The sequence below is a fragment of the Protopterus annectens genome, chromosome 14.part0 (genome assembly GCF_019279795.1).
Source record: "Protopterus annectens isolate FY-2018-M chromosome 14.part0, PAN1.0, whole genome shotgun sequence".
Lineage (NCBI taxonomy): Eukaryota > Metazoa > Chordata > Ceratodontiformes > Protopteridae > Protopterus > Protopterus annectens.
Genome location: NC_056748.1, coordinates 829,972,049 through 829,983,580, shown reverse-complemented (window position 1 = coordinate 829,983,580; position 11,532 = coordinate 829,972,049). Strand labels below are relative to the sequence as shown.

The following is an 11,532-nucleotide window of genomic DNA, read 5'->3' as shown; positions in this document are numbered from 1 at the left end:
CTAAAACATAACATACCAATGATCCGAAAACATAAACCACCAGCCTACAGCATAAGAAGGTCTTGAAGCAAATGTTATTCTTTTATCTAAGATTTCTGAAGATAATAAAAAATTTCATCCAATCTCATAGTAATCAGAGACTCAAGAAATTGAAGGCCCAACACAGATTTCAGCATAACCTGCTACAAAAGCGGCACATACTTTTTTTTTCTAAATGGAAGTCTTGTAATCTCAGTGTCTTGAAAATGTCCATCTCTGACGCTAGAAGTATCTTCAAAGCCTATAACTGAAAAGCACAGCCTTTGTGATCAATAGCAAAACAGCTGTTTCTGGGGCACATTTTAGAAGAAGCATTTCATAATTTTTGCAGTCATATGTGAAGACCAGTGACAGTTGGTGACTTCAAAGCAAAGGGTGGTGAGGCTGCAGGGAGCAAATGAAGGGGTGGCTGCTAATTGGAATGGTGTGGGCTGTATTACAACAGGTCATTGACCAGCACCTGCAATCAAACAACAGATGGTGTCAGTCCCTTTCATCCACAGAGTACCTCAGTACCTACTCACTGTAGCTACTTTATGGACTATATGCACCTCAGGTGTCTAACTGCATCCAACAAGGCCAGCCTTAGGTGAAGTGTAGCAGGAGACAAATGATTCCATGCCCCCCATTGCACACTGGTCCCTCTTGTACCTCCACAGTGTCCCTGTCTTGTTTTCCAACCATCCTGGAACCAGACAATCCAGGCAGATTACATATTTCTTGATTTTTTTTAACAGTTTGTCTTACGTTTTACCTTTTTCTTCCATCTTTTTAACACACCCTAACATGCCAAGACTCTACTGCAATATGTGTGGAGGAAGTAATTGAATTAAGCTGGGGTCTGGAACCACTGGGCACCCAGTAGTCATAATGTTCTAGATTTTCTGAGGTGCTGTTTTTTAGAGTTTTTTTTAACAAACTTCTGATTCAGTGATGACCTGAATGAAAATCATAAGTATTGAAAAAAATTCAGTTTTATTTATACTTTCAAGGAAAAATAAATTATTTCTAAAGCTTAATGTTCAAAGCTAACAAAACAGTAGTTCCCAATAAACTGAGATGACAAATGGGTGATGCTGTACATGCGTACTGGTTCTCACACAATTGTGGGGGTTTACTATTTTCTTCAATGTACTGTAATCTTGGAGTTGGTATATTTAGCAGGGGTTGGGGGGTGCAACAAAACATAAGAAAAAATACAAAACAGTCCTTGACTGTTGGGTGGTGGGCATAATCTAGGCAAGGCTTGCTACTGCACACCCGGTGGGGTACACACTTACAGCATTACCAACAAATGATTGTAATGATACATAAATCCTATATGAAAGGAGTATCCTGCTGCCTACTCCTCCAGAATAAAATAATTACCTACTGTGTTTCCCTCTGTTGTTAGACTGGGGTGAAAGTAAAAGCACAAATGGCCACTGGCATACAGTATACAGCTGAGGGTCTGGGGAAAGAAACTGGACCACCTGGATAAAACCCACAGAGACAGAAAGTAGACAAACTGTAAGAAGTAATCCCAGTGAAAAACACCTACAGAACCAAGCCCCGTGAGCTGGCAGTGTTACTCACTGTGCTACTGTGCAAATGATCAGTTGCTTACACGTTTTGCCAAGACCACCATAGACAGTCACTTACTCTGTATAATGCTGATGTTTGTGATGGGATGTTAAAAAAAGCATGGCCAACTTGTTTCATTTAGACATATTACAATCCCCCAACACACACACACACACACACACACACACACACACACACACACACACACACACACACACACACACACACACACACACACACACACACACACACACACACACATGCACGCATGCACACACACGCACACACACACACACACACACACACACACACACACACACACACACACACACACACAGTCATATTCATCACAGACAACTCCCCATACCCATGAATTAAAGCAACTTTATTGACAGTGGAATACACAGACTTCTCACTGTGTTAAAATAAAAGAGACACAGTAAAGGGTTCAGATGGGCAGCTGTGGTGGTGCAGCGGTTAGCATTGCCACCTCACAGCAAGAGGTTTTCTGGTTCGATCCTTGGCTGGGGTAACTTCTGTGCAGAGTCTGCATGTCCTCCCTGTGGTCGTGTGGGTTTCCTCCGGGTGCTCCGGTTTCCTCCCACATCCTAAAGACATGCTGCAGATGTGTGTGCCTTCTGTGGACGATTGGGCGTTGAGCTTGCAACTTGACACCGTAAAACTTCACTGCCAATCATGAGAGGACGGGTGATCTGCTGTGGCAACCCCTAACCAGGAAAAGCCGAAAGAAGAAGAAGTAAAGACTTCAGATAAAAGTACAGAATAATGATTCCTTAAATTGACCGAATGACAGCAGGGTTATTCAATTGTATTCAGCAACAGACCCCGTATCCAGCAATTAAAGCCAAATATATTGAATGTATAAACTTCAGCACCTCAGATATGAGATTGTATTGCAACGAAAAACAAAAAATGATCATAATAATTTATTTTAACCGATCTATGAACACTCACATATGCGTGCACACACACACACACACACACACACACACACACACACACACACACACACACACACACACACGTGACCATCGATTATAGTTGCCTTTTATGCATGTAAATGTACACTTCAGACATCTGACTGTAATCAAATGAACAAATACATAAATAACTGCCACACAGGAATATACCTCCTCAGCTCACAGCTGTCAGAATACAAAGTAACACTCCCTGCATGTACCTCACAGATTAAGAATCAAGCAAAAATCTAAAAAAAAATGGGGGGAAACAGAAATAGATATTGCCATTATAAAAGTATAACATTGCTAGAACATCAGGCTTTGAATAAGCATGCTTTTTTGAATGCTATTAAGCCTGAAACTCAAACATCTGTCTCAGTGATGTGCTAAAAAATACACACGTTACAAGAAACAGACCAAATATGATGCAAAATCAGAGACCTTTTATGACTACTAAGAGCATCTACGCCTCCCACACAAACATAAACACACACACACACACACACACACACACACACACACACACACACACACACACACGTGTGACCATTAATTGCAACCACTCATATGACTATGACTGTAAACATCAGTTTGTAATCAAATGGATGAATGAATAAATAAATGAATACCACACAAGAATGTGTCTTCTTGGCTCACTGATGTCAGAATACACTGTTCAAGCCACTGCCCTGGGTCACAGTACCTCTCAAACTACAGACAATGACATTTGGAACAAAGCCCTTAAAAAGTATGTACATCCAGCCAAAAGTCTGGACATCTAATTAGCATAAAATATGAATACCAAATAGAACAAGACTTCTTGCTTCCAGTTGGAATGTAGGATGCACTGAAAGACATTTAAAAACCAGAGTCACAAAAATTATGGCAAAATATAAGCATATTATAGAGACATTGTAAAATCTGTAGACATTAATGAAATGTATTTCAAAATTCTATAATGTGAGGTCATTTATTTCTGCTTCTGAAAAAGGGAAATGCAAAATGTGTGCTCCCTTTGTTTAAATCATTGGTATCACTGCATGCTGGTCATGTAGTATAGTTTTCTGTGTACTAGACAGCTTCAAAAATCATGTGTGATGCGATGGATTCAGAAAATCATATGAATGAATAAGCCTGAAAACAGTGACATGCCTTCAAAAATAAGTACATAGCGTGCAGGCGTAAATCAGGCCTGAAAATGCTGACATACCTCCAAAAGTAGGTACATTGTGTGCAGGGGTAAATCAGGCCTGAAAATAGTGACATACCTCCAAAAATAAGTACATTACGTGCAGGGGTAAATCAGGCCTGAAAATAGGAATTTTCCTACAAAATCGGGATAAAATATGTTTGGGGACAGAATTAGTTAAGAGATCTACGGGATACAGATGCTGTATGGAGAAAGTTCATTGAAATAAAGAAAGGGAACAAATAATAACTTTAAAAGAATTACCCACCCCCATTAATTAATCCGATAACTGACAAGAAAATGACTCAACTCAAATGTTTAACTGATATATGTAGACTCCTTTGTAAAACAGATTCAGGGGAAAATCAAACACTCAAAAAACAAATGGGGCAAAAATATGTTGCTAAAGACAATAAAATAATATTTGCTCTTTAAATTTCTCTACTTACCTTCTTATGGCTATAGTAAATCACGAGCCTTAAACGTTCACAGCTATCATTTCAGCATAGTTAGATGAAGTGGAAAGCCAGTTAGTTAATCCATGGCCTCAGCAAAACAGCACACACTGGTATCCAAACTAAGAATTCCCATATTGTGGACATATCTATAGTTCTGTATTTTGCCAGAAGGGAAAACAGCAGAAAGTAAGCTAACTCAAGAAAAATCTAGAATGGAGAGCAATTTATGTAAAGTATGTGAAACTTAATTTTTATACTCCTTAAGAAAATCAAGTTATAATCAGAAAACCCCAAAACAGTAATACAAAATGAAGGAACACTGAAGTTCAAACCAAGCAAACAGATCAGTAAAGCAACAAATTTTATCAAAATTGTTACTTTTCAGGGGGTCTTAAAAGTGGTGACTGCCTTACAATGCGAGACCTGAGCATTCATAGGTTCATAGGCTGGTACTAGGCTATTGGGCCTAGGGCCTACACAAGCCTTGCCATAACAATCCCCTGGCTATTTCTTCCCACAATATTTACTTCCCTGGACCCCTGTCTAGCAGGGCAACTGATGTGATTCCCCGGGGTGAATTTCCTATCTCCCATCCAATCATCAAGGTTCTTTTTGAAGAGGGCCAAAGAGGCGCTCTGATTGATATGTATGGGCAGTCTATTCCAGAGTCTGAGGAGTCTCTGGGTCAGGAAACTATCCCACCAGCATGTTTTGTTCATTGTGATGACAACATTTTGATCCCTGGAGTGTGTGGCTCTGAGGGCTTGGGATTTCTTTAAGTGTAGTATGTCCGACAGCTCTGGGTTTGACATGGCCTTGTATGTTAAGCAGAGATCACCTCTGAGTAGACGATATGCGACAGAGTATAGCTGGAGTTTTTTTTAGACGATCAGCATAGGGCATCTGCTTTAGGCCTGTGATTCTTTTAGTGAGGTATTTCTGTGGCCTTTCCAGTTGTTGCAGATGTCTTGAGAGGTACATATCAAACGGGGCATTGTATTCGATAATGGGTCTAATGAGGGATGAGTGCAGTGGGACAATGACCTCATTTTTTCTGGATGAAAAGCCCTTAGTGATGAGGTGTGCCACACAGAAGGATTTCCTGACTGTTGTGGTGATGGGGTTATCGAAGGTGAGACCACTGTCCACCTGTGTCCCTAAGTCTCTTATCACACTTTCGGTGTTTAGTGTACTGCCACCTATGTGGTAATTCATGGGTACATGTTTTTTCCCAAAGAGGATAACTATACATTTCTTGGCATTGAGCTTGAGCCCATGGCTCTGGCACCAAGCATCTGTTTCTGTAAGGCCCTTTCGTAGAATATTCACATCATTTGGGGATTCAGTAATGGCTCCCAGTATGCAGCCATCTGCAAACTTTGTTAGCCAAAGTCCCTTAGTGTTAGCCTGTATTTTAGAGACGTCATTAATTTGAGAAGTGCAGCCTTATAAACATATTAAGTTTCCATATTTTCGCTCAGAGTGTACAATATAGCAGTCTCTTCAGACGGCACCATGAACAGCAGTAATTTTTTTAAAATTAAGACAAAATATTTTTGTATGCCCCCAAAACGGATATCTTATTCAGTATGCATAACTGCTTATTATATCACACAGAAGCATTTTTAACAAGTGTACTTAATGAGGCAGGTTTATAAACATTTAGGCCTAAGGTGCTAAAACCCACCAGTGTAATAGACATGCATTTAGTTTTTCCATTATACACTGACAAACTTCAGAAAATTTCCAGCACTAATCCCTCTATTTTAATAATTTATTCCGTCACAGTAACTCATTCATTCAATGGTCCATGCAGGCATTACTTTTTAAACAATTGTAATAAATACTAATGTAATATCTTCATTTGTACTTCTTTTCTACTTCATATTTCACTATTCCATCACCAAACATATTTTATCCACAAACGCTGCACTTTGTCTTCAACACAAGCAAACATTTGCCAATGAGTGACACTTATATGTATTATATATACTGCTTTTCTGTCTTTTAAACAGATTTATTAAATTATCACTTAAGACATAGGCAAACATACATTAACAGCAAAGAAAACATGTCATATTAACATTGTTCCATTCGCATTCACTGTACATCATGTTTTCTTTTTTTTTATAACTATTATCAGTCCAACATTACATAAATTGCTCAGTTCCTGACTTCCCTGAAATTTCATTCCTCCTCTTGTACATTATTCTGCATAGATTGATTCCATAATTTCCATTAATTTATATGTAATTTGCTCCTTCCCTTTTCTAAATATCTCTCTTCCACTTCTTTTATCTCTTATTACAACATTCTATACTTCAAATACAGTTGGTTTAGACTTTAATTTCCATTCTCTAATAATTTGTATTTTAGCTGCTAACACAATTAAACTTAACAAGGCCTTACTATGTCTAGGTAATTCAGATCCTGTGTCCCACCTCAAAAGATTCATTTCCTTAGTTACAGCCATTTGCTCACCCAATATTTCTGACAAACTACTCTATAGGAAATCCGGTAATTGTACTCCCAAAACATGTGTTCCCAGTTATCTCTTTCTTCCCCATCACACCTATATTTGCTGTCTACCTGAGGATGGAAACTTTTTTCAAGTCTGCTTGGAGTATAAAAATACCTATGCAAATACTTCCAAGCAAAAATCCTAACTCTTCTGGAATTTGTGTGTACTTGAGAGCCATACACATGTCCTCTCATTTTCCCTGGTAAATTGCTTTTCCAATCTCTTTTTCCAATCTTTTCTAATCTCTTCTGATTGATTATTGCAGTATCATGCAATATTTTATATGCAGTATATTTATCCATATTTAACATCAGCTTCCATTCTGCATTCAACTAAAAATCTACCAGACCAAGTCTTTCACTTATAATTCCGCTATCCCTTTCTCTTTGCCTATATACTGATATCAATCCCTTGTAGGGAAGGCAGTCTCTAGCCTTCAGTTCAAATGTCTTCTTACACTCACTCTACTCTATTACCTTTCCCTTTCTAGTTATTTGCTCCCAGTACCTTGGTTTCTTTGCCAGTTTTTTCTAGTAAATTCCAACCCCATCTTGCTTATTTTCTGTACCGCTTCTTTAAGTCATCCCTATTGGCAAAATCTCCTTTCTCCATTCTTGTGCTGGCTTACTTCTTAGAATACTTTTTATATGGCTGTTATTATTTTCCTTAAGGATCTTCATCCAATATCCCACTCTCTCCTTATTTCTTGAAATTCCCCTTGCTTTGTCATCTTTTTCCACTTTGAATTATAATCTTCTGCTTGTGTGTTATATATCAGCCTTAACTGTGTAGCTCTGAAATATCCCTCAAACCAGGTAATCCTAAACCACCTAGTTCTTTTGGAAAAATCAACTTATCCGACATAAAGTACAGTTTTGTACCTACCATAAATGTAGATGTTCGAAGATCCACATTGCTGCAGTCCTTACTTATGGGTAGTCCGCTGTCCTCGGTCAGCCCGAATACCAAAGTATTAGGCTGACGTCGGTCATGGGCGCCTAGATCTGACATCAGAGCGTCAGGGTATAAAGGCGCATGATCGACGTCATATCCTCAGTCTTTTCTTGCCCCAGATGTCAGAAGGCCAAACCAGAAAGGCCACAGCCAAAAACAGAATACCTCCCAAAAACATGCCCAACAACAACCATCACCTAAAGCATAGCACCAAGTCAAACTACAGTGGGGAAGGAGGGAGGGTAAATTGGACTGCAGCAATGTGGATCTTCGAACATCTACATTTATGGTAGGTACAAAACTGTACTATGTTCTTCATCTCACATTGCTGCAGTCCTTACTTATGGGTAGAATCCCAAAGCAACGGGAAAGGGAGGATGGTAAAAATCATAAAGCATTAGGGGCCGCTAAAATGCCCTGTAAAATTGCAGTGGCAAATCCAGCCCTTGACTTAGAATAAAGAGGAAGGTGGTAATGTTTAGAAAAGGTATGCACTGAACTCCAAGAAGCTGCCTCCAAAATGTCTTTTGTAGCTACCCCCCTTAGAAAGGCCGTAGAAGTAGCAGTAGCCCTAGTGGAATGAGGCCTGATTCCAGCAGGAATCTCCTTACCATGATGGGAATAACAGAAAGAAATACAAAACCCAATCCATTTAGAAATAGTTTGTTTTGAAACAGGTTTACCCTGTGAACCCAAAGCAAAAGAAACAAACAATTGCTGAGACTGTCTGAACTCCTTGGTTCTGCTCAAATAAAAACGCAACTGCCTGTGAATATCCAAAGTATGCAAAAGTTTCTCCCCTTTATTTTGGGGGTTTGCATAAAAAGTAGGCAAATGAATAGTTTGATTTAAGGCCACACTAGAAACCACTTTAGGCATAAAGGAAGGATTAGTACGTAAAGATACCCTATCCTTATGAAAAATCAGGAAAGGCTCCACTGCCATGAGGGCCTGTAATTCAGAAACCCTTCTTGCAGAGGTAAAGGCCAACAAAAAAGCAGTTTCCATGACAAATACTTTAACTCGGCAGTAGCTGCAGGTTCAAAAGGTTGTAGAGTAAGTTTTTTCCAACACAAAATTGAGATCCCAAGCAGGAGTAGGAGCTCTACGTGGGGGTCTTATATTCTTTGCCCCTCTAAGAAATTGCTTAAACCAAGGATGAGAGAATAAAGGAGGGTCACAATCATAGTGAGCAGAAATGGCTGCAGCATGAACCTTTATTGAGGAGAAAGACAAACCCTTGTCCAATAGCTCAGTAAGATATTGAAGAGCAACACTTAAATCAGGTTTGGAGACATCAAGGTCCTTTCCTTTGCTGCAAATAAAAATTCTCCTCCATTTATCCGCGTAAACTTTCCTGGTACTAGGCCTCCTGGCCTCCAAAATAACATTCAAAACTTGTTGTGGAAGCTGAGACCTTCCAGAGTCTAAAACAGAATATGCCAGGCTGTTAGATGCAGAGACTGAATCTTGACATTGAGGAAGTGACTGTCCTCTTGTGACAAAAGGTGCGGAATCAAAGGCAGAGGCCATGGAGGTTCTCGTACTAAACTCCTCAGTAGTGGGTACCAGTGTTGTCGAGGCCAATCCGGTGCTATCAAGATCATGGTTGGCTTGTCTTGTCTGGCCTTCAAAAGTACCTTGGGAAGAAGAGGCAGAGGTGGAAAGGCATATACATGCAGATTGTTCTAACTGAATGATAGAGCGTCCACCTTCCAAGCTGTGTGATGAAACATTTTTGTGCAAAACTTTGGCAACTGGTAATTTAGTGGAGAAGCGAACAGATCTATGTCTGGAGTTCCCCATAACACTGTCAACTGTTGAAATACATGAGGATCCAATTTCCACTCGTGAGGATCCACTATTTGTCTGCTCAATACATCTGCTAAGGAGTTCTGTGCTCCTGGAAGAAACCTTGCCTGAAGATTGAGGTGTAGATTGAGAGCAGTTTCCCACAGAATCATCGCTTGCCTGCAAAGAGGGTAAGAATGGGTTCCCCCCTACTTGTTGATGTACCACATGACAGTAGTGTTGTCTGTTTGAATCAATACCTGCCCTGGGTGAAGTAAATATTTGAAAGCCATCAATGCAAACTGGACTGCTAACATTTCCTTCAAGTTGATATGCAAATGTTGGAGTTTGACAGGCCACGTGTTTTGCACCCATTTTCCATTGAGGTGTGCTCCCCAAGCCTTGTCCGAGGCATCCGTCGTTAGAATCTGACTCGCCTCTGGCCGGGTCACAGAGAGTCCCTTGTTTAGGTGACATTCCTGAGCCCACCACAAAAACTCCTTCTGAATGCAAGGTATTATCTGAATGACAGTGTCTAGATCTTGGCAGTGCTGTGTCCACACATTTTTGAGATACCATTGAAGCTTCCTCATATGCAATTTGGCATTGGGAAACACCAGAATACAAGATGCCATGAACCCCAAGGCTTGAAGGACTGTCCTTGCAGTCAGCCTGGACCGTAGAGACATTTGCTGGAAATAAAGAGAAAGGCTTCTTTGTTTGTCCGGGGTCAAAAAAGCCATCTGGGAAGCTGTATTCAGTCTCACACCCAGAAAGCACATGTCCTGAGAGGGTACTAGACTGGACTTTGTTTCGTTCACAGAATACCCTAGGCATCTTAACACTGCCATCACATACTGTAGATGATGAAGAAGTTCGTCCTTTTCTTGTGCAATAATCAGGCAGTCGTCCAAATAAGGATAAATCTGTATTCCTCTTAGTCTGAAAAATGCTATCACTGGAGCCAGAACCTTTGTGAACACTCTGGGCGCAGTAGATAAGCCAAAGGGCAATGCAGAGAACGCAGGTACCTCCTGCAACTGGGCCTGATAGGAACATGAAGGTAAGCCTCTTTGAGATCCAGAGTAACCATCCAGTGATCTTTTCCCAACAGAGGTAAAAGTGGTTGTAAAGTCAGCATCTTGAACTTTGGAATGTCCAGGTAAGTGTTGAGGATAGATAAATCCAAAATTGGTCTCCACGCGTTCCCTTTCTTTGGAACTAGAAACAGGCGAGAATAAAATCCTAGGCCCACTTCTGACAGAGGAACTGGCTGTATAGCTCCTATGTGAAGAAGTGAAGAAATTTGTCTGTGAGCCTCTATCCTTTGCCGAGGAGGGACGTCTGGCATGCCTTTAAAAGGAGGCATGGTGTGGAAATAGAACTTGTAACCTCGGTTTATAATGTCCAATACCCATTTGTCCTGGGTGACTAAATGCCAATTTTGCTTGAAAAGAGCCAACTTTCCTCCCAAAGGAGCTGCCCGGCAAGAAGAATCTGGCAGCTGAAAATGCAGGTCATTGGGCCTGTTTACGAAAGGACTGGCCCCTGCCCTCACCAGCAGATTGAGCAGGCGAACTCCATTGTCTCGGCCTGAAGGTACTCTGAGCTCTGCCCCTACCAAGCCTAGATCCACCCCTAGACTGAGAATCAGAAGTAGGGTACGTCCACCCCTTAGTAGGCCAATTTCTACTAAACTTTGGAGGTTGTACCTGCAAAAAATCTTTAACAGTCTGCATAGACTTAGCCTTGTCTTCCATTTTCTTTAAGACTGACTCCACAGGAGGACCAAACAAAACTTCAGACTGTAAAGGGGCATCCAGAATTCTAGACTTAACATGCTCAGACCAATTCTGATCCTTAAGCCAGGCGTGCCTACGAATAACTGAACTAGTGGCAGCCACCCTAGAAGAAGCCTGTAAAGCATCAAAACCACATTGCAAAGAGTGCTTACCCACCTGTTCAGAAACATGCACTAAATCCTGCAATTCTTTACACTCTATGCCCTCTGCCAAAGCATCCACTTTAGCTCTTAGC

The 11,532-nt window shown here is 40.6% G+C and overlaps 1 protein-coding gene across 1 annotated transcript in view; it reads right to left on the bottom strand.

Moving 5' to 3' along the window:
* The window catches only part of TLL2 (tolloid like 2), a 2,712,623-nt gene that overhangs the window by 249,388 nt on the left and 2,451,703 nt on the right, over positions 1-11,532 (bottom strand). The window lies entirely within an intron of this gene.